General features: G+C 27.2%; 1 protein-coding gene and 1 long non-coding RNA gene across 3 annotated transcripts in view; one reads left to right on the plus strand and one right to left on the minus strand.

The window, feature by feature from the left end:
- The window catches only part of LOC122269062 (uncharacterized), a 104,323-nt gene that overhangs the window by 48,243 nt on the left and 30,496 nt on the right, over positions 1 to 25,584 (minus strand). The window contains exon 2 of the long non-coding RNA XR_006224952.3: positions 5,228 to 5,331. This is a non-coding gene — a long non-coding RNA (uncharacterized LOC122269062). The remainder of the gene's footprint in view (positions 1 to 5,227; positions 5,332 to 25,584) is intronic.
- LOC107450353 (protein O-mannosyl-transferase Tmtc3) overlaps positions 11,102 to 25,584 on the plus strand; it is a 141,167-nt gene continuing 126,684 nt past the window's right edge. For both annotated transcript variants that reach the window (XM_043040419.3, XM_087166148.1), the window contains exon 1: positions 11,102 to 11,285. The gene's annotated coding sequence lies outside the window, so the exon portion shown is untranslated. The remainder of the gene's footprint in view (positions 11,286 to 25,584) is intronic.

Here is a 25,584-nt window from a genome sequence, read left to right on the forward strand (position 1 = left end):
TTCTCATCAAAACATCTACTTAACATTCTGGCTTATAACGGTTAATTAAAAATACTTCAAAACGCAGGAAGCCTCTTGATGATAAGCATTTCAATTTCAAATTTACCTCAACCAGATTCGCTATTTGCTCAAGAACTCTTTGATGTCCTCGACATCATTTAACAGTCAGAGTCGAATAATTTAACATGTCTCTGTAACCGTATCCCTTTTCTCTAAACGAGTATTTCGTTGACTGTCGCGTTGGCCGGCACAGCGAGGATGCACCCTTTAATGCTTTAGTAGTTCCACAGATGGAGTGCGATTTCGACGCTTTGGGACATAATGAGCATTTGAAAGGGTAGGTCATTTCTCCGTGTTGGGGGAGGGGTATTTACTTAACGATTAGATGGAAAACGCCAGCAATTTAGATGAACTTTGTGATGGGATGCATTAATTTATGAGAGAATTTTCGCACTTTCCGACCTAGTTCTGAAATTTTGTCGCCTTGTTATCACTCTGATCCAATTGCTGAGGGGATTAAACTTAACGTAATAATTAAAAGCACAGTTACGCATTCTGGGAATAAATTCGGTTTTGAATTATTTGATTCGTTACGAGAAATACTGTTAGAATGCGATGATCGCAAATCACATTATAAAGAGATGCGTAGTCATATTAAATCTGCAGTCTATGCATACATTAATGTAAGTGCAAATAAGGTTAGTGTAAGCCGGCAATAATGATATCACCTAGATTTGGCCAGTTCAGTAATGGAACAATAAAGGCAATTTTTTTAAAAAATATTTTTATGAAGAAATTATAAGAAAATTATGAAATGAGTGAAGTCTATCATGGGTAAACAAAAAGACAGTTATACATGCTTAAAAATTTCCAAAACACCAAGAAAAATTAATTGTTTGATAAAAGCTTCTCACAATCTATGAAAAATAAAATGCTGTCGATATGTTTTAAGGCAGCAAAAGCGTTCTTAATCATGATTAAACATGCTTACGGTTATTTACAATACGCGTTATTATATAGTCGGTTTTAAATTTATAGCTAGTTTTCCTTTTATTTTGTGACGTAGCAAAGTTAACTGTAAACCAAGCTTACAGATCAAATGCAAATATATTCTGAAATTTTGTTTTAAATCAAAACTAATGCTGGTTTTATAGCATGTCTGTCTCTTTTACACACACAAAGAGAAAAAAACAAGCTAGTCACGTAACCAGAACCTGAACCTCATTATTGGTTACTGATATCAACAAAAGTTGAGGTAAATATTTACAAAGATACCAAAACAGTAATAGTTGTAAATCACCATGCTTCGCGCATTGTTATAAATGCTCTCTTGAATTGCTCTGAGTTTTCGGTTCATTTAGTGATTGAATTACATTGTGTTTTATGTATAAGTTCAATTCTATTAGATCATGGTTTTTGTGTCACGGGTTAAACTTCATCCTATTATAGAAAGTAATATGATCTTGATAACAAAATTTGAAAGATTATTAGAGAAAACATCCCACAAAATGTGTTCCATTAAATCATACGTATGAGACAAACCTTGAAATAAATGTTAAGAATGGCCTTTACACCTGCCTCGTCTTTACACCTGCATCTTATCTCCATTCTTTTATTATTTTGTTCAAACTCGTTCCTCTTCGTTCATTGGTTAAACCAATTTACATTTGTTCATTAAGTTACTTTTCTTCTGTCATTTCAACTTTAGATACTGAGGAATATTTTTGATTATAGAATCGAATCTATAATATGTCCATTAAAGTACCTTTATTTTTGCTTTATTCACGTTTTATAGTTTTATTCTATACGTAGCACAAAATATACCCAATACTTATTTGGATAGTAAATCAATTAAAAAATTTTGAGAATTGAAATAGTATGCATTTATTTAGCACCGTATTAAAGTTGTAGCGAATTTAAACAATATTACGGCTCATTACGTGCGATTGTATGCGTTTACCGTTTATACTTTGCATAAGCTTCTTTTTAATAAGTCAATATTAAAAAATACTTGTTCGTAAAGCTTCTTCCTATATGCCGTTTATTATGCATATGGTTAACTTTTTAGCTTCAGTTTGTTTGAATTTTTTAAAACTTCAGAAGTTATCGATGTAAAGGCTTACGTAAAAAATTTAACAATTCATTCCCTATTCTGAAGCCATATTATCTAAAAAGTTTGTTTTATCAGCTTTTCATGGCCATATCATACAATATTCATGGGTTGATAATGTATTTATTGGTCTTCTTCAACCAGCAGTGCTGTATTCTTAAAAGAATATAAAGCAACTTGCAGGTAATACTCGTATTCTAATAAATTATTACGAATTCGAACATTTTTCGAGAATTACATTCCCACGTCGCGCTTCTTTTTAATATTAAACGTTTTAGGCTCTATTACTAGCGAGTTACGTGATCAGGAAATTTAAGTACTTTTACAAATTATTTGCATTGATGAAATATTTATACGGTGAAAAAGTATTCATCTAATACTATTTACCGATTCTACGTACGCGTGGAAGGTATATTTAAAAAGGAAACATGGTTTCTGCATTTCCTGTTAACACAACTGTAAATATTTATTTGGCATTAACTTTATTTTTATTAACTTATTTTGGTGCTTCTGAGGCAAAATTGTGATAAAATATTCCACGAAACAGTTATTTATTATTCGATACGGAATTCTTACGTTTGATATGTAACATGGTAGAAAGTATGATTTATATTTTCCAATAAAAACACCTACTTTCAGCAATGAATTATTCAAAAGAAGAAAACCTTTCGTACTATACCTCATTTTTTTAATAAAACATTTTGAGCTGAAATCAGAGTACTTTTAAATTATATATTATGAAACTAAAAATGTAACTCCTCTTTTCGCTGATATTTAATGTTATTACCTTTAGTAAAGAAATTTTTGGCTAATTTTTTTTCAAATAAAGTTAAAAATTTCAGTTTAGAATATGTAAATTATTACAAATTTATAGTCTGTGAAACCGACAACACGCGTGCATGTAACAAATACAGATATAAGCTGCTATATATAATAATTTCTTAGCTTAAAGTAACGGCGCAATGCTTTTTTGATTTAGACTTGAGTAATCCACTAAATATTAAGCTATAACTAAAATAATATTTGTCTTAAATCGAAATAAATTAATAATTGTTTTACTTGTCTTTAATAATTATTTTAATAACAATTAATAATTGTCTTTTTAAAACATATTTTATGTTTCAAAAAGTAATAAATTAATAATTGTTTACTTGTCTTTAATAAATATTTTTAATAACAACTAATAATTGTATTTTTAAAACATATTTTATGTTTTAAAAAGTAATAAATTAATAATTGTTTAAAAAAGTAATCATAAATGGTGTTTAATAGTAACCTCCCTCAAAATCTGTTTTCAGAACCATTGAAATAAATGAAGTTATTAAAATCAACTCATTAGCTCTAGAAAGACGGTTGGAGCCTTTTTGACCCCTTTCGCTTTTTGTTGCTCTGCAATTCAAAAAATAACTTACTGAAAGTATTGAACCTTTCTGAATTTTCATGTACTTCTTTAATTATTCATGTGTTAAGCTTATAGACATGTATATCTAGAATGACAGGACGGGCCAGAGTGGTATTTTGATATGCACCCCATAACTACAGGTAGGTTTGACTATAAGGTTCCCTACGATGAGTATATAAGGTTCCCTTTGAGGAATAGAAGGTACCCTTTGCTGAGCTTTAGGTTCTTTTGGTGAGTATAAGATACCTCAGTTTTATTGAGAAAAAAAAATGTGTATTTTAACATATCTATAATTATTATTAATAGTTGAAAAGAAGACGCCCGGTAACTAAGCAGTAGCGCTTCACGCTGTCGTGCCACAGGTCCCTGGTTAGATCCTCGAACCAGGCGAGGTTGACTCAGCCTTTCATCTCTTCAGTGGGTCGATAAATAAGTACCAAGCATGCTTGGGAACTAAACTCTGGGGGTTCCGCGTTCGGCTGACCACCTGACCGGAACATCCGCTCCTGCCCCCTAGAGTCCAAGGTCAAGAAAACTCAGATGGGCACAGTAGGCCTTGGCCCTCTATGGGCTGTCGCGCCACTGAGTTTAGTTTAGTTTAGTTGAAAGGAAACTAAATTATTTTAGAAACTGATGTATAAGTAAAATTAAAAACCAATGTTCCACTTAATCAAATATTTTCGTTAACCATATCGAATAAAATACCATAGAATCTTGATGACTGAGTTTCTAATTTATCTTTTATTAAATTACTTGTGGTCTTATATATTTTAACAGTTTGTGTATACCTAATTAATCTTCACACAAACAATTTGGGAAGAGCTACATTTTCCTCCTTAGATTTTTAATGTATTCAGAAATTTTAGTCTTTCTAGTAATAGGGGTTGAAAAATCATATACAAGGAAGAAAAACTATTTTCAAAATTAATCCAAAAGAATTAAAACTATTTAAAACAATCAGCTTATGGCCAATGGAACTGAAAAATAGTTTTAATTTTAAAAACAAAGTTTTTCACTTTCTTTTGATAAATATTTTGGGTTCTAATTATGCTAATTTCCTTTTTTCCTATTTCGTCAATTATAGTAAGGTAGCTGGTAGTATAATTTTTGTGCGACAATGATAAAAACGTTTTTGAATGAATAATATGTTTAAATTGCATATGATTCTTATAACTCAATATTACTTAAAAAGTAATTTTGAAATAATTAATCGGCACATATTTACTAAAATATACTTGACGGAAAGTTTTTTATTTTTCGTAAAAAGTAATTTTTGTCTTAAAATTCCTCCAATCACTTGATAATGTCCTACCTTATACAAACTGCAACTTCGATTTTTTATGCTCGAAAAGTTTAAGCATTGCTTCATACCTTCAGATCACGCTAACTCCGACAATAGAAATTTAAAAATTATTCCAACGCTTTTTAGTATTATCTGACACATAAACTGCAATTTGGTTATTTAATTTTCCACTTAGATTTTGTACAATTATATATGAGAAAGAGCTGACTCACAATTTTTGTACAAAAATAAAAAAAAAACTTGTTTAAAAAATTATAATGTTTCAAATTGCAAATATTTTTTATGAAAAAAATTGCTAAAATAAATATAATTTATTTTCAAACAGTTACAATTTATGGGATATTTGTTAGAATATAAGAATATATTTAAATAAAAATTATCTATTATTTATGAAAAGTAATTTTTATCTTACCTTCAATCAGCCTGTTTTTTAGTGTCTGACTTCAAGCAAAATCTAACTTGATTGCAACTTTACCATTAGGAAGTGATTCACCTTTAGATTTTATCACGAAATTTCTACATAAAATAAATAATTTCAAATTTGTAATTCTTCCAGCAGTTCAAAAAATAACTAATTTATCAATCAGAATCAACAAGATCGCTTAAACTTGTAATAAACATTTAAAAAAATTTAAATAGATATATACATACATTTTCTAACTACAAATAAAATATTTATTGAAATTTAATCAAACAATAATAGAAATAATTTGATAACTGTTTTCATTAGCTTAACTACTTCCTAGTACGCTACAATCACCACTTTTCTACTACAATTATAACAATTGTTTATATACTGATAAAAAGTAAATTTTGTGATTTAAAAGGATTTAGAGAACAAATTAGCTAAAAAAAAACTTAATACGTTTTTGTGTTTTGAATCATTTAATTTTTTTAACATTTTATGCACTATTAAAATGTTGAATGTTTAGTTTTCTTACAGTCATAATCCAAGTTTTTCATTTACATTTTTAAAACGTTAAGTAAAATATTATCAAAATAGCCTCATTTGTTTTTTCAAACGAGCAATTTTTAACAAATACGATTTGCACTCATAAATTCTTAGCCTAATTAGCATACTTCTAAGACATAAATAGAAGTTTTTATGTTAGACAGCTAATTGGAGAAGTACTGATTTCTTAATAACTTTAACCACGTTTAAAATTAAATCCCATATTATTGTTTTTTTTTTCTCTATAAAAAGCATAATTCTTTACAAATTAATCACGCATTTCAAAGTTAACAGTAAAACTTACTCGTGAGCTTACTTATCTTCAATACTACAACAACAAGAATTTGTAAAATAAAATTTCAAAGATAGTTTCTAAGAAATAAAATTTACGGCTCGTTGTAAAATAAAATTTCGAAAAGTTTCTCAATTGTTTTAAGACAAAATTTACGCTTAATAAATTCATGAAACACTCAACATATCAAAAATAAGCTTATCTTCAACTTATACTTCTGAAAACTTACAATCTGAAAGCTCCAAAACTTTCAAAAATTGAAAAAAAAATAAAACATGACCTACCAGTTATATTTAAAAAACAATATGTAGATGTAATACCGTACATAAACTACCAGTTTTTTTGAGTTAATTTTAAAAATAAATTATATATTGCACTGGGTTGGAAAACCACTTGATTATAGATATAGTTGATATCTATAAAAAACGATGATTCCACTTGTAAAATTCAGTACGTGGAGTTTAGAAAAGTTATTAAGCAAATGTCAGAAAATTTTTAGTCAGTGTGGCAAGATCAAAAAAATATATAATTATGCCTTTTAATTAAGAACTGAAGTTTATTAAAATCATTACTTTTTACTGTCTAAACAAAATACCCAAAAATGAAAAACATTCAATAGTTCAAAAAATTACATGTACTACAATATACTTTGTCTATTTTCTCGAAAAATTCTGCAATTTTAGATCCCCCCCCCTTTTTTTTTGATAATATAATGAATTATTTTTTAAAACATAATTAATGTCTTAAGAGCAAGATAAATCTGCTAAGTGTAATATTTTATACCATTTGAAAATATTTTTAATGGTTTCGAATGACCGTAGCAATTCAATCTACTATGTGGTTTTCCATAGGTTGTTGCCCACTACAATGTTCAAAATATTTTTATTTGTAGGATATGAAGAAGTTCACAATTTTTTTGTTTCCTTCTAAAAATCGGAAAGAATTACATCCTCCGTTATTCTTCCATTTCTAGTTTTTGAACTAAATTCAAAAATGCAAAATTTTAATTGTAAATTGCTTTTAAATGACTAAAATAAGGTAATCACTTGAAAAAATCGTTATGGCGGGGCAACTACTTCATTATTTTGAGAATATTTTAATGTTACTTTATGTTGAAAAATTTTGCTACTGGGAAAAATTAAACCCTCGTTGTATGAAGACAACTGTAATATCGATACGAATAGATTAGCTATTGAATTTTGTAAAACAGATAAAAATCAAATTGTATACTTATTCTAAATTAAATATACGAAATTGAAATCTTTTTTTCCTCAAGATCATACTAAATGTCACTCATATTTTATAAACAGGTAGCAGTTTTCTTACTTTATAACCCGTTGAAAATAATTACCCACTGCAGAACTCATCAGACAGAATAAAGAACACAATTAAAATTGTCTAAAATAAGCCCCTCGATTATTAAAAAGATAGCTGAGGCCATTTCGACCCTTTTCGTTTATTATTGCTCTATAATTTAAATAAATAACTTACTTAAAGTATTGAGTACTTCCAACTTTTCGATCGAATTTAAGTGCCTATTTAATCATCCAAGAGTTAGAATTATAGACAAGTGTATATAGAATCCTATATCTAGAATGACAAAAAGGGCCAGAATGTCCTCTAAGATATTTTGGTGGGTACACCATAACCAAAGGTAGGTTTGGATATAAAGGTACCCTTAAAATTAGGTGTAAGGAACTACAATTTCATTAAAAAAGCAACTTTAACATACCTTCATTTAATATTTACAGAGAAAAGGAAACTCAATTATCTAAGAAACTAATGTATAAGCATAAATGAAAAACGATCATATAATCATATAAAATAAAGTACCATAGAATTTTGATGATTAAAATATCCCTATTATATTTCGTATTAAATTAATTATGATTTTAAGATTTTGGATGTCTAATTGTTTGACGAGCAAAAGGTCTGGGAAGGACTGGCTCTTTCATATTTTCTAGGAATACAGCAACTAAACATGTTCTGCTTCTTCTGGTCATTCATATTTAGAAACAGGAGTTATTTCTTACATTTTTTTTCTGTCCTATTTTTGTAATACTGCGTACTAAATGAATCGCTGTTTGTTTAAAAGACATTCACTTTCTGCTTTTTGATAAAGCTAAAAACAAAATATTTTCGGCTTTTATCGGTGAAAAAATATCAGGCATAGCACTGATATATCAGCCTATGATATAGTGCCTAGACCATGAACATACTTTTGCTTCCCTCAAATATTTTACACTGATAGGAAAAGCAGAAAATAATTTCCTTTCTTGCTTTCTTGGAAAAATCAGTTGACTTAAGTCTGCAACAATTCAAATAACAATTGATTCTATTCTGCGTGAGCATAAATTTTTCCTAATTTTCCGTTCGATATGGAGTGCTTCACGTTCCTCACCTGCAATGTATACATGATGTTCCATAAAGCCACCCTTAATGGATATTTCAAGAATCCTTGCAAAAAATGTAGACAGAAAGGTATTTCACAAACTTATATTAAAGTAAAGAAATCCTATTAAAATCTGACAAATCAGAATTACAGATGGTAGATGTGCAGAACATAAAAACCTATTTGATTGCCGAGTAAAACTTAAAGAATTTCTAATAATCATCTTTTAACTCTTTTCTGTTCCTTCCGCAGTCGAACAACTTAGGTATTTCGTGCGATCGATTTTCTTAAATGTTATTTATTAGGATTTGAAGGCATTTATGTTTTTTTTCGACATATATTAATTTTATTTACCCATCCTATATGGTTTTTGCTTTCAATTTTTGAAAAATATTATAAAAACATATACAAAGAGTGGCTTATGCGGAACACCTTACTCATTTTTCAAGCCCATTTTAATAAATTAATTGAAAAATAAACAAATGAACCTTAAAACCAATTGAAGGGTACTTCTTGCAGATGTACGACAATCAAATTGATTTCAATTTTTATTTAACTCGTCTTAACAAGACTTAACCTCGACTATGATTCATCCGTCTAGGAGAAGTATAGTTTTTAGAAATACCCTTCAGTTTTACGCAACAATTAATTTGATTTTTATACCTTTTCATCCAACCTTCACTTTAATAAATCTCAGCAGTAAATAATCATATTTTATTAACTTCATTTTTTCTCATACACCTATTTATTTTCTCTTTAAAATACATTTTTTACTTCAATTTCGGGAATTTTGCGAATATTTGATAAAAGAACTGAAAGTTATACATTTTGAAACTAAAGAAAAACATCGGAAAAACATTCAAATCCATGAACAGATTAAACCTTAAAATACAGCTTCTGAGAAACTCAGAAAAGTATGCTTGTCCAAATAAATACTGTCTTATTCATGATTCACAAACTGAAAAGATGTAAAGAATGAATAAAATAGACTTTGTATTAAAATTTCAGAAGCGTAGGAAAAATTATTAAGAGAAAGTGTGGAGTTTTAAAAATGATGCATTTCGTTGAAAAAGAGAAAAAACGTTAAATTGAATGCTGCAAAAAGAATTCGCTCGAAAGCGAGCATTTTATGAAAAAACCTCCCTAGAAATTCGAATGGACAAATTTTCTTTTATATTTTTATATGTACTGAATGAAATTTCTCATACTTTTAGATTAATGTATCTCAAGCTCTGGGGGGCTAATATTTTAAAGGTATTTCGCAATGATCTCCTTTAATATATATTTTTTTAGAATATTTTACTAAAATGAAGTCAGAAAAACATATAAAATAGAAGTCGCAAGTTAACATTTAAGAGAGGAAAAAAAATGTGCTATTAAAATGTATGCAATAACTAGTGTGGAAGGTAGGATTAAAAACATTAAAACCAATTCGACTGCCAGATATAATGTTTTCTTTAATCATCTTTCAACTATTCTCTAATTTCACCAATAACTAAACAGCTTTCGATATTTTCAACCATAACAACTTCTCAAGTGATTTGATATAATAATATATTTTATAAATATAATATTATCAATCGCATAATGTATATTATTGTGCGCATTTTTTTGCATTATTCTTTCAGGCATTCTAAAAATATATTTTAAGAACGGTTATTCCAGAACATTTTGCATTGTTTTTAAGTCACCTTATTTGTAATTTAAAAACTAATCCGTAACATTCTTACTTTATTCATGAAATAGAAAAAATTTCTAAAGCATAAAACGGAAAGCTTGAAATAATTTTTCATAATGCATAAAGATACAATAGCTGATAAAATTTTACAATAAAAAATCATATTAATAGCTTCTGTAAAAATTCAGTGATATTTATTTTTTCAGAAAGCAATGATTTAATTAAAGGGTCTCTAGAAAAGCAAATGCGAAAAGCAAACTAAAAAGCGAGAAAGCAAACAAACATGTATTTCTATGAATAAATCTTATTTTCATAAAGCTTGAGCGCAGTGAATTTCCTTTATGTTTTTAAGCAAAATAAACAGTATTATCTTCTTTTCAGGTACATCTTTTTTTTTCCTAGTCGCTATAACTACGAAAATTTATTATAAAAAATATTTAGATAATGATTTTATTATTTGTCTTTTATTTTAAAAATAAAATTAATTGAATACTCAATAACAATCAAGTTGAATAATAATTTATGTACATAAAATTTCATAAATAGTTCAATTTATTAAAAAACAAATGCAAAAAAGGCATACATTATTTTTAAATTTCTATTGTTTTTTGTATAAAAATATAAAACTAATTTATTTATTGCTCTTAAAATATAATCAAACTCATTATTATTTTTAATAATTTATATAATATTAGAATTAAAAAAAATAATAAAAAGAGACGAGGTGAAATTCACAGTCATTTAAAATAAACATTAAGCCAGATTTAAAAGCAAGCAAAATAAAATTCTTTATTTTAGAATCTCAATGGGGAGATTTCGAAATTCTTAAGGGTACTTTCGTTTTTAAATTGCTCTTCCATTTATTCTACTAAAATAATTCATAGAATCCACTTAGAAGTTCGCGGGATGGCGCCCGAATCGCATTTACTCCATCTGCCCCTAGTAGTGGGGCAACTCCTCTCTCCGCCCCAAGACATTCAAATAGAGTTCGCTTTACTCTTCAAGCCGTAGTCCGTTGGTTGCCAGAAACCAAACGACTTCTCATTCGCAGCGAGCGAAATATTCTTCGCGTTGAACTATCATCGGGCTGTTGCTTATTGTTGATTGAGCCATTGCTTCTTCGTTGGAGATAATTTGAAGAAAGGAGCACAATTCAGTGCGTAGATTTAGTTTTTTTTTTTTCAAATGTAGATATTTTAAAAAATTAAAATTAGTTATTTTTATTTCAGATTTTAAAAAATCTATTTCATTTATTTCCTTTTTCCAGGATTTCGTGAGCAGTTTGAAAAATAATATTTCTTGAAAAATTTTCTCATTTGCATTACAATATGTATTACAGCCAAATAAATAATTAAAAATATTGTGAAAATAAAAATATTATGATTTAAAATATTATAAAAATATTATGATTTAAAAATATTATGAAAAAATATACTTTATTGAAGGTTATTTAAGTATATTAACCCTTTGACTCAGATAAGACACCGGTGTTCCTTTTATATGTTTTTTTTTCTGAAGCTTTAATTATAAGCAAAAATATATTTGGTATTTTTTAATTATAAGGAACAATAATAGTTGCTAAAAAAATCTGTTATATATTCCGAATTATATTTCCACAAAGATATATAATCCAAAAAAGTCGTTTGAAAATTTCTTTTTCTTCCATATTCAAGAATTCATCAATAATTGATTTTGTATATTGATTTTGTATAAGGAATTTCAATGATGAATAACTGTGTCTTAGATTTAAACTACAAATAAGTGCAAATTTGGAAAATTATTGTCTGGAAGTAAGCTGTGTTTGAAAGAGTTGACCTTAACGCAGAAAAAATACCGGTGTTTCATGCTGTGTTTCATTACCATAAATTATTAAAATGCAAAATTTAATATTTTTTACTTATTTTTATCTGAATACAAAATAAGAAAAGGAGTATGAAACATATGTTTAATAAAAATTATGTGTTAATAGGTGTGTATAAAACTTCGTTTAAATTATAAAACTGTCCATTAACACATACATTTAATGTCATTGGTTGCTAAAAACGGAATGAAATTTCAATTTGAAGAGTATGAAGTATTTGTGTTGAGCTATTGGACTATTCCCTATTGTTAATAGAACTATTGTTCCTTTGCTGAAAAAATAATTTTAAGAGAGAATCACAACTCCCTTCATAGATTTGTTTTTCAAATGTTAGTAACTCAAATATTTGAATGAAGTTTTTATTAATTTAAATTTTAAGTTAAATAACGTGATAGTCATTACGTTTTTCCAGGGTCGCATATCCATAACACGAAAAAATATTTCTTAATAAATTTTTTAATTTATGTTTCAACATGTAATATGTTTAAAAGCAAAAGAGAATTTTTTTTAATTAATGTAGCATTGAGTATGCTAATAAAGGTCTTAAAAATCTTTTATTTAACTATACAATTGTTCATTGAAATATTAATTTTTTTTCGTTGGCTGTTGGAAACAAAACAACTTTCCTGATCTCAAGCAATTGAAGTATTCTATTGGTTGTAATTTATTGTTTATCATTATTTCTTTGCTTGGTATAATTTGAAGAAAATGAGCACAATTCAGTGTTTGTTTAAATATTTTCAAAAGTATTTTATTCACGTATTTGAATTGATTTATTTAAATTTTAATTATACAGTGAGCAAAATATTAAACCGGACCACCTTGAGTAACTATTGATTTAATTACCGGATCTTTACGTTCTGGGATTTAATCTTAATAGTTAAAGGAGGGGTCTTCAAATATGTTCATTAGTTCAGATGATTTCCTGAGTTACGAAGTAAGATACAAAAACACACCTTCTCTGAATGAACATACGTTTTATTTCGACAGAATTGGATTTCTAACCCTCCAAAATATAGGCGGTAATCGCAATTTGGGAAATATGTTTCCAATAGTTTGGTCAGAAGAGCGGTCCAAAGCTCCTTAATGTTACTTTTTGCGCACTTCGCCATATCTCGATAACTTTTTCAGCGAAATGAAAAAAAATTTGCACAGAATTATAAAATTCGATAATCCAAAAATAATTTCATACAAAAAAATTACTTTTATTTGATATTTATTATTTTTTATTTAATGATAGTAAAAAAAATTATTGAATTGTCAGGTATACAATTTTTTTACATCATTTTAAAGAATATGATTTTACATGTCAAAATACAAATTTTTGAAGGAAATTGGTCGAAAAGTTCCTGAATTATTTTAGAAGTAAATTAATTTAGAAATATTTTACATTTTCAATCATTTGTTCAAATTGTTACTAAAAACAGTATTAGGTCACAATAAAATTTTAAGTAACGACATATAGTTGCATATACCATATGCTTAAACATATTAATTTGATCAAAATTAAAAAGAATAAAAATCATTACGATTTTAAATTCAGAATAAAATAAAAAATAACAAGTGCGATATATTTTAAATGAAATTTTTTGGTGCATGTTTTAACTTAGGAGTGGTGAAAATTAAAATTTATCTTTAAATTTAAAGAATCCATTATGGAGACAACACACACTAAATTAATAAAATTTAAAAAAAATCTACCTTCGGATCTTAATTTTGATTTAGTAAAACTAAATTTAAAGCTAACAGAGAAATAACGTATTATCATTTTGGAACAAGTAACACCCCCGGATAGACTATATTTAATAACTATATTCAATTCAATCTTTATACAAGAATAAACATGTGTATAATATTTACCGTATGAACTTGGATCATAAGCATCAGCATATTATTAAGAATTAATTATCAATGTTAAAACACTCTTTTGGTCAAACAAATCTGCCTTCAATTTCACTATTAATTAATGCCTATTTGACTGCATGCACTATAATGAGGGTGTTGTATAACTCATGCATATTTAGAAGTTCAGGAAAAAGGAAAACAATTTTTCATATTTTGTCTCATTGACTATGTAACATTTTATTAAACACGTTGCCTAATCAATGTTTCTAGTTATTAGTTTTATAGTTGTATAAAAATTTATTAATCTGTTCGGTGTAATATTGTGACCAATATTTCAAAACACTGACAGATCAGCATCTGCAGTTACTCTATCTTCTCCACGTCCCGCAGACTAAAATACTATTGGGTCATATGTGTCTTGTCTAAAAAAATCTGTGGTAAACACGTGTCCCAACCAGCCGCCAATTGCCCAAATAATAATTTTTATTTAGGCAGATTATTGTTACTTTTACCTTATTTGATACATTGTAGTTTGTCTTATTGTTGTCCAAGTTGTAGTTTGTCTTATTATTGGAAATGAAAAAATTGGTCTTGAAAGGGTAAGGATTGTAATTTTTCTCGTAATATTGATATTTTACAAAGGCTTAAATCTTATCTTATCAACATTTAGTTAGAAATAGTTTTTATCCCTTTTATAATATAGTTCTCTTACATTTTTTATTTAATATCGTATTTATTATATGTTTCAGACAATATAAAATATGAATTTCAGAAATCGATTTTAATTAAATTGTTAACAAAATAGCAACATTTTAGAAATCCCATAACTTAGTAACGCATGGTAAAATTAACTGCTATCTTTCTCGTTTCAATGAATTTCTCCGACTATATTATACTGTCTATCAGATGAGTGGCCTGAGAATTTTAAGAATTTATAGACGTGGTTTGCTGGTGCAAAAGGTTGAAGGCATTAAACAATTCGTTACTCCTAGAACAACAGAATTTAACAGCATATTTAACATATCAGATGATAGATTTCTTACAAATTTCTTTACTTATTGAACCATTTTTTTTTCGAAGTTTAACATTCTGCATGTTGTTAAATGTTTTGGGCCTTATGCTCTAGAACATTTGAAACTGACTGTTTTATTGTATTGGAATTTATGCTATGTTCCAGTTAATTTGCAGATCATTAAAATGGAATGCCAAATTCGAGAAAACTGAGTATTTTCAATATCTTCTTTTTTGCTTTTAATTGAGAAAATCTAAGGCCTCGAAATTTGCTCTTGGCATTTGCACTGCGCATAGAGGGTGCCAATGCTACAAAAAGTCGAGCGATTGGTATTGGCTCAATTAAAAATAGAAATTTTGATCTCAATGACATACCTCGTTCCAGAGTTCTAATTTAGTTTCATGAAGAGCTAGCAAAGCAAGCTTTAATTCTCGTCAAACGAGAATTTAAGTTCAACAAGGTAACTAGTAAAGGAAATAGAATGCTACCACAATTTTACTTACTATTATTTGTTACTCTTTCCCGTGGCTTTACTTAATTAGCTAAAGGAAAACACATTTTTAGAATATCATATCTTTACATTAAGATGAACTGTTTTCAGTATCATCTGGCTTGGTCAAAGCCAACTCTTGGTATTCAAAATTTACCACAATCAAGCAATTTTCTTCTGCGCTTACTCCTTTACTGGAGGAGGGAGGCGCTAACATCTATTATCACAGTATCTATTATATACTAAACGATAGAGATTAACACACACAAAAAAAGCAGATTTTATTAAAAATATGTAATTAATAACGAATTTTAACAAAATATAATATTTCATAGGATTTTCCAATTTCTTGGTTTTATGAATTTAGTGGACGGCTCATATATACGTTATCAATTCGACTCAACTGATATTTATTACACAGTTTCAATATTTTTGTTTTTACAATACTGTTGTGAGAGTCACGATTTAACGGTACTATTCCGTTTCAGGGAATCTTAAAAAATAGCCCATCTTTTTTTGACGCCAATGATGCGTAATTTCAGTAATAAGTTCTGGTGGAAAAACCTGGTATACTAATCTAGGTATGTATTGTAATAAGGTTTTTACGTTCTCTTTAGTACAGACGTGAATGGATAAGTTATGTAAAGGTTAAGATATAGAATCCGGGATTTTTGGAGATAATTTTCGTTCAGTTATGCTGAAACCCCATTTCTGGTTAACGTGATATTTATTCTTTTCAGTCGTTGCTTTCAATGACGTCACATTCAGGTTATTACAAATTTTGTCTACCATCTTGTAATTATTTTTTGGTGCATATTCATACGTATAGATTTATTTTTCAATCGCTAAATAGTTTTCACTTATTTTTCAAATCGAGTGGTTCCCGTTTGAACACTATTAACAAGTCATATTTGTAATTATTACAAATAATTACAGTACAATTTCATTTCGGAAAGTCATAAAAAAATTTAAGCCTTAATGCAAATCATGAAAAAGCTTAAAGTTTTTTTTTATTGATTCCAAAATTGAAGGGAACAAAATGTTTCTTTCTTACTTACCACATAAACTCATCACCTAAACTCACAAATACGATTCGTGTCAATAAATGTTAATTTTTATGCCTCCAAAACAATACCAATCAATGGTGTGCTAATATTTTTATAATCAATTTTTAGAACTAACACAGTTGTTATACAATTATTTTTTAACCCTGCTACATTTTACCATGCTGAAATGGTACGTACCACAAAATTTTATTTTTTGTTATTTATTGACCTTTTCTATTATCTTTCCAATTCATAACATTAAGTTTATCGAAACACAACTTGAGTTACTAAAACTTACTTTACATATTTACATTTTTAAATATATATTTTACGTATTTATTATTATTACGTACTCTAATTGTAAAAATTAACCTCAATCACCATTTTTCCAGTGAATTAGCTTTTTGTAAATTATTTCAACAGTATTTTTTATTTTTGATTCTTGTCTACATTAAGTTACTTAAATTGTTAGAAACACGTTAAAATCGAACGAAAAAAACGCGATTGTATATTTTTTGAATTCTTAATTCACAAATGCCAAGCCGAATTATGTTTATCTTGCATGTGCTAATCTATAGAAGAAAACAAAGATAAATCAATAAATTAGTTAAAAATTGCCCAATGAGTTTTGATCAAATGGAGCCATAAGCTAAAATATCTCTCATATTATAAAATACTTTATGAAATCTTATGCAAAACTCTTTTTTATGGAACCTAGCACGTGAACCATTCGTCAGAGTTTTAATCTAGACAGTTAGCTCCACCGTATCCTCGAACGTATGTACACTAAATTTGAGGATTTGTATAGGTCACATACATACATATAAACATTATGCCTTGTTTATACAGATTCAAACATTTTACTTTTGTTTATCCAGTATTATATATCATTAAATAAGTACGTATGAGTGTTTTCAAAGTAAATAAAGCATGTTTAAAGAACACTAAATGCAAAATACAATTATATATATATATATATATATATATATTTATAAACACTATTCTTTAAGTTATTTACTTATCTAATACTGCTTCTTTTTAAATAAAATATTCAGCAACTGAATTGATTTCCTTCAATTCATATATTTCTTAAAAACAAAGTTGAATATTGAGTTTTTATTATTTTTTTTAATTAATCGTAAGTTTTTATTATTTTTATGTTAGATTTTTGCATGCATTAATATGAAAAATCATCTATCAATAATGCCAGAATTGGTAACACCTAAATATTCGCGTATCAAACTATCGAATACTGTCACACTTGTATATAAATCAAAAGTAAAGGTTCTTTTTCACTTTATAGAATTGGAAAACACTCATAGTTATCGGAAACCATTTATTGGAAAACTTCATCTAGCTCAGAGTTGTCGAACCAAACCAGAATAAACTAGTTGTGCTCTTTGAACGAAATAAATCAATAAGTATATGTTTTCACGAACTTTATTTCTAAAACTATCAATCACTGGAGTTTACTATCTCGAATAAGTTGAACTGAACTGTTAAAGAGACGACATGCGATTCACTTTTAGCTTCTATTCATCTTTTTACACATCTGCGTAGTTTCCCACAATTCAAATTCCTCGGTCTTCAGAAAAACCCATATTGCTAGATACTTAATTACTCGGTTTTGAACTTTTTGGTATAAATTACTACAGAACAACATCGTGTGTTAAGAATCACTGCATGTTTCTTTCAGTTGTTGCCCTAGTTACCATTGTTGAACTCGCTAATTTAGTGGAGAAACTCATTTTTGGAAAAAGACGTCAAGTATTGATAACTTCAATTAAGTCATTTTACTTGCCATGTATGTTGCCATTAATTTGAGTTCGAATTCCATAGATTAAATTATTATTTATTTAAATAATTAAAACTGAAAAAATACATTAAAAAAAATTTTCTTTCACGTAAAATAATAGCTTCTGAAGTTGCTTTAGTTGATTATTTTGCAAAATTACATGTTTTTGAAATATTTATAAGATTTAAAACTATATAAACGGTAAAAAAATTCGGATAAGACTATTTTTACCATAATATAACCTGTCTTTATGTATTATATTCGAAGCAAAGGTTACACCATTACACCAAAGGAACACTTTTTATATATTCTTTTCTGATGCTCTAATTAAAAGTAAAACTATATTTTTGTATCTTTTTCTTATAAGCTAACTAAAGTCTATTAGTTACTAAAAAATCTGTTAGAACATCGAAATTTTGTAAATTAAAGAAATTACTCTCATGAATAACTGTTTCTCCTATATCGAAATAAAAGCAAATTCGCCGTGTTTGAAAGAATTTACCTTATTTTGACCTAAATTAATACAAAATTAAAAAAAGGTAAGAAAAATATAAATTCTAATAAATATAAATTCTAATAAATTCTAATAAAAATTCTATGTCAAAGGGAGTTCTCTATGTCAAATTGTATGTCAATGAGAAAGTAGAATTTAAGAAAAAGTTATGTTTTGCTTTCACATTTTTAATATATTCAAACCAGACTTTTTTTTATAAGTTGCCAAATACGAATCATTGCAAAATTAAGAAGAGAAAAAAAAATTAGAATTTTTTCCGCGCATGCGCAGCATAAAAGAACTACTTTAATAACTCATATCTTATGTAATTTTAAACAAATTTTCCTCAAATACTGACGAATTAATTTTGTAATTACTTTTAAATTGTTCCAAAAATTTTATTTATAAAATTAATATATATAGTTGAATATTTTTAGAGTTATAGTAAGAAAACGTAAGAGAAAAAAAATCTTTTTCTTAAAAAAGTCCATATCTCCATAAATATTTAAGCAAAGCTTTCGAAATTTTGTGTAATTATTTCATACATCAACCAAAATGATTGTTAAAAGTTAAAAATTTATTGCTTTACTTTTTGGCATAAGGTGTTCAAAAACACTTTCTTCGTTTGTAATTTATTGTCGGTCCCTCAAACCTCTATAATCTTTCAATCTCATTGAAAAATCGCATAACCATAAAACTTCTAAATTTATAAAATGATTCTCTTAATATTCAAAGCTTTCGAAATTTTGAGTAATTATTTCATACATCAACCAAAATGATTGTTAAAAGTTAAAAATTTATTGCTTTACTTTTTGGCATAAGGTGTTCAAAAACACTTTCTTCGTTTGTAATTTATTGTCGGTCCCTCAAACCTCTATAATCTTTCAGTCTCATTGAAAAATCGCATAACCATAAAACTTCTAAATTTATAAAATGTTCTTTATATCTTCTGTAACTAGGTAATGAAATGAAAAATACATTAATATTATATATGCTGTAACTATGTAGTACAATAAAAAGTGCACAAGTATAAAAGTGCTAAACTGGTAATAATTGAAAAATTTTAACAAAGACTGATATAATGAGGGCACAAGATAAAAATATATTGAGTTATTCATTTGTTTAAAAATTAGCTATTAAATCTCTTTGAAACGATGAAAAATCGTACTTTTATTTTACTTAAAACGAAAGATAATTAGCCCTACTTTTTCTGTTATTGACCTTTAAATGACACTGAATTTTTTAATGCTTTCTTCACTATAATTTTCTATTTCTAAGCTCTTAATAGGTTGAAAAAATAGACCTTATAGTTTAAAAAAAAGAGAGGTAATTGTGTGCACTTTGGAATGTATAAATATTTCAGACATGTTACTTTACCTCAAGGTTATTGAATCAAATTTTTTTTTTGGTTTTGATGCACGAAGCTTTAAAAAAGTAAGCAAACAAATTTTCTATTAAATTTTTTTTTTTTTTTTTTATAAATGCTTTTGCAAAAATGAAATCAAAATTATTCACATTTAACCTAAATACTAAAGATAAAAACAGCTTCAATTATTAAAAGTTTTTTAATTGATTTTAATAAAGTTAATGAACAAAATTTTCCTACAAGCAAGAAAATTAGAGAACAAAAACAATCGGAAAAAAATATTTATCAATCTTTAAAAAAAGTTTAAAAAAGGTGCCCTGGATTTCTTATTGTTACAAAATGCGATGATTTTCATGAAATTATTAACAACTATTTTGATTTTCCTTTATATCTTAGTTCTATATAACTACAATGGTTAACTGAATTACAAATATTCTGGTTAAGAAACATGAAATAATTTTAATGTTTCGCAACGTATTTAAACAACTGTTTTTTGTACATTTTTGTCTCCTTATCTTCCTTTTATATCTTTTTTTTCGGAAGAGGTCTTTCTATATTTTTTTTAAAATCTTGAAGAACATTTTTTTATTGCCACAACTACAATTTTTATAACAACTTTTAACAGAATCAATTTGCTTTTGAAAGCCATTGAATTTAAAATAAATGAAGAAAGACACCAAATCTATATGCTCCTATTAAGCTCATCTTCACTATTGAGATCAATGATTTTAAAAAGATAGAATATTTTACAAACTAATAAAATACACCAAAAATCGAATTTCACAGAGAAAAGCAAACTTAAATCCTCCAATACCATTTTGTTTTTCAAGACTTTTTCTAAGAACTTATCGAAAAAAAAAAATACCAATATTTATCAGCCGCTCGCAAACTTTTGGTCTTAGATAAATCTGTCTATCAATAAAAAAAGCATGCATTGCAAAACTTCACAAATGCCGATCTCAGATTTTTTTGTAAGCTGCTGCTCAGCTGAAGAATTTTAGAACGCATTTGTTGAGAAGATCTCACATAATGCTCAGCAGATTTTTTTAGTCTTCTCCCCCCCCCCCTTCTTCTCTTTTTTGCTCAATCTTAAGACTAACTCGTTCCACTCAACACAACTTCAACAACACTTCATAAGCTTCGGGAATTTTTTTTTTTTTTTTTTTACCCTTTCGAGATTAAAGCTAGCTTCAGTAGGGAAAGCATGGAAGGAAATCCCTCCCATTCAGGATCTTAGCAAGAAAAAGGGATTTTCGAGGGAACTTTCCGGAATAGATTTTAGTGTTCTTAAAATCCTTTATCATTAAGAAGTCGTACCACTGCCGGAAACTTATATTTTTTTAGATAGCAAAAAGGAATAATCATTTTTGTTGAGTCGTAATTTTTTAGAAATATCCAGAAATAAAAGTCCTTGAACTATTTTTTTTTCTAAGTAAATCAGCATATTTATTGAAATATAACGTTGCATAAATGCCTACAACTTATATCATAGAAATAAAAATGAAAATCGATTTATCTGCGTGTCCTTTAAAGACAACCTAAAATATCCGACCGAGAGTGACAAAATTTGGCACACTAATAGTTCGAAGCACGGGGAAGGTCACTATCCGCATTAGAACATTCTACTAAGAACGGTTCAAGTAAAATTAGTGAAAAACAAAGCGAAACGAAATTTACTGATTTGTTTAGAACTCGCCATTGAGAAAAATAAAGTGTAAGACGATCGAGTTTATTTTATTCTAAAGAAAACACCAGTTTTGTTTCATATCTTATAGCTTTTTTTTAAAAAAAAATATTGCAAGCTGTGTAATATTAAATTATTTTTTATGCGTCATTTCAATAATCAAAGCAACACATTGATCACAGGACTGTTTTAGAAAGAATAACAGATGAGGTATGTTACACATACCGAGATGTTTTGCACGCATTGTAGTTATTCCAAATATCTATTATATATAATTCTCTTACGTAGATCCCAAATTTTGGCTGTATTTCTTTTCCGCCGGTGGCAACGTTTGCTTTGTTTTGTTTACGCTACTATTTCTCTTACACGGCGAATCGACCAATGATTGCCGCTAAAAATGTCACATGCCAAATCTAACTGAGGTGGCTCAACATATAGCGCTTTTAAAAACGGAAACTGAAATAACCAGAGAGCATCAGCTGCGGCAATCTCATACTATTAAGCTAGGCAGAAGTGAGTAGTCCTTGTCGATAGATCTCTATTTTAGTATTTTGTCGGAAGCGCTTTTTTTCACGAATTTATATCTTACGAATTTATTTGACGATTTTGGATTTATATGACGAATTATACTATAGCACATTTCTAATAGGTTTAACGAATTACGTGTCATTTATTGGAATTCAAATTTATTTTAATGACTTAGTATTTACTAAAAAGATGTAATTTTTTTTTAAAAAAAAGTTTTTATATGGATTTGAATGATTGTTTTGAATTAGAATTTTGTGCATTTGCAATGTGCCTAAGTTAGTAGCGAGCGACAAACCATATAAGATTGCATAGCAATTTTCAGGGGTTGGCGAGCGTTAGCGAGCAGGGGGCGCAGCCCACTAGTTTATTTTAATTGGTTAACCCCTTAACAATTATCTCGGGATTTTAAATTATACTGTTATGGATAAATTTACGGTTGAAAAATTATATACGAATATTTTTATGTTACACTGAGTTCAACATTTAAAACTACTTAAATCTGTTTAAAGATTTTGATAGCATAATCATTATTCGAAGTATTACGATGCTAACAAGTTTATTAATATTTGATTAGTATTACAGTCATATATTATTTCAAAATCAAACGTTAGTAAACCTTTTTGAAGTTGTGTAAAAATTTATTAAATTAATCTATTTCTCAAATACCAATTAACTCAATACAAAATATTAACTTGAACAATAGGTTGATCTAATAAAATATTGCTTATCCTTAAAACAATATTGGTTAAAATGATTTGTCTTTGAAAAATAACATAAGACTATAATAAAAAACAATAGACAGATGAAACTAAAATAAAACCAAATCTATATTGTTTAATAATAAACATGAAAAAATATTGTATTTATGTTGTTATGCTAGGTAAAATCGAACTGTTAAACTTACTTAAATATGTTTAATAAATATTTTCATTACCTTTAATGTTTGAAAGTACTTAAGTTTATTAACATTAGCATAAAGCAACATGGCAAGCAGAATATTTAAAGAAAGTGTTGCATTAAACAAAATATTTTTCGTGAAACAAAAACCTTTTTCAATAAAATAGTACCAATGAAAATAATTAATAAATCTCAATATACAATGGCAATTCTTTTATTTAATGTTCTTCTGTGTTAGACATAAAAAGAAAAGTAAATAAAAGAGTATCGTGTTTAGAAAAATGAATTTTTCACAAAAAAAAAAGAAAAATAATCAGCATTGTTTTGCTGGTAACGCACTTTTAAGTAGTTTTCAATAATGATTCTGTCTCACGAAGGTAGCTATTTCATTGCAAAAGCAATAAAAACACTGAGATGAGATTTAAAAATAAATTAATAAACATAAATTAATCTGAGTAATTTATGTCGTGAATAAATATTTTTATGGAACAATATAAATATTGCAAATATTTTAGTAAGTGATATTATTGATTTGAAGCACATGTCAACAAATCGTGTTGTTAAAAGTAAACATCTTATTGAATAGTAGTGCATCTTTGGTTATATATTTACACTTTTAAAAGCACTCCAGATTTTTTCCTCAATGAAGAAAACAAATATGTTGCTATTGCATTTCTGAATATTTGTTTACTTTCAAGTAACAAAAACACTTTCATCTATTTACAAAATCCAAATCTTGTTTCTTTTCTTTGTCGCAATCATCTACGAATTTTTTAATAAGAACTAGTTTACATATTTATATAAAACAAATCTTTATCAGAAAATATTTTTTTTAAAATTAATATTTTTTGTTTTATATAAATATGTAAACTAGTTCTTGATATGTAATTTTAATTAAAAACAATAGCTTTAAATTGGATTTTCTCTTCTGCCCTCTATAATTAAGCATTGAAAATTGCTTTGCACTTCTATATAGAAGTAAAAGAAAAGAATTGACCACCAATAGTTTCAATGTTGCAGAGCATGCTCTTTATTCGCGTGCAGCTTCTTCAGTATGGCGCCTACTGCTTTTTCGGTAAAAGGGATAATTGCTGTTTTGAACGCAAATATCAGAATTATATATTCTGTTCCTGCAGTAGAAGCTTTAGAGAGCGGATCTTCACTGTAACTATATACTTCTGGCAATAATAATTAGATACAAAAAATTATTAATACAGTTATTATTTTATTTTCATTCCGTGATTATTATTGTTTACTCGCATGCGAAGTTTAGCAGGCAAGCAAACAGGTAAAAAAAAAATTTTCCCCAAAAAATTGCATTTTATTTTTTTCTGTAGTTTCCTGTCTTTTTTGACTAATCCTGCCTATGAAAATAATTAATGTTCTTTACCATTTAAAAATGAATGGTTAAAACTTTTAAAAAATTATGTTTTGAAAGTTTTTTTAGTCCAAAATGCATGCTAAATGTAGTTTTAATTAATAATTAAATTGAACTATTGATTTTTCATAAGATATTTATTTTAAGAATATGCACTGTACAAAACTTGATTTTTTATTAATTATCATATGAAATTTGCATTGAACAGCTTTAAGACAACAATGTGCTTTGACTTCAAGAGAAATGAATATTAACTTTTTCCATTGCTTTGAGAGTAAAATTAAACGTACTTTAAAAAAAATATGTTACATCAAAATAATGTTTTTCTATTGCTTTGAGAGTAAAATTAAACATCGTTAAAAATGTGTTTATGTTTTCACTTTTTAAAAATATAATTTTTTAAAACAGCATATATTCTATGATTATCATCAGAAAAACACACAACCAACACAGTTAAACCCATATATTTTTAATTTTATCCTTTTCAGTTAGTCAGTTTTGCGCATTTAAGAATAATCATAGTTTTAACTATTCCATCTAAAGATCAGCTTTCAATTAATTAAAAAAATAGTTAAAAATGCCTTTAAAAATAAAGAAAATAAGCTAGTATAATTACAAGAACTTTAATCTTAACTGTCAGGTCTTTCATGTCTTTTCTATAATAGAAAACATATAATTGTACTGTAATATGTACCAAAAATGAAATCTAAATACAGTTTTTAATAAAAGTTTAAAAGAAATATTAACTTGTGAAAGCAAAAAATGAAATTATAAAGCACTAAGCAAGGGGCGAATAAGCAAAAAATTGAGAGAATTAAGAATTATGGTATAAAATACAAAAACTTAAAAATAATTCACACGAAAATTAACCCAATATAAAAAATCCTGAAGGGAAAAAAAACTCAAATGTATAAAAAAAAAAGATTAGCTTATTATTTGAAAGAATCCTTTATTATGGCAATAAAAAAAGTCAGTTATCTCAAAACATTACCTGAAAAATGTCGAAATTAAAAGTTTCAAATCATGCTTTCAGTTTAAAAACAAGCCACAAAAAAGGCAA

This window comes from Parasteatoda tepidariorum, chromosome 6, assembly GCF_982258835.1.
Source record: "Parasteatoda tepidariorum strain Cologne lab strain chromosome 6, Ptep-v5.0, whole genome shotgun sequence".
NCBI lineage: Eukaryota > Metazoa > Arthropoda > Arachnida > Araneae > Theridiidae > Parasteatoda > Parasteatoda tepidariorum.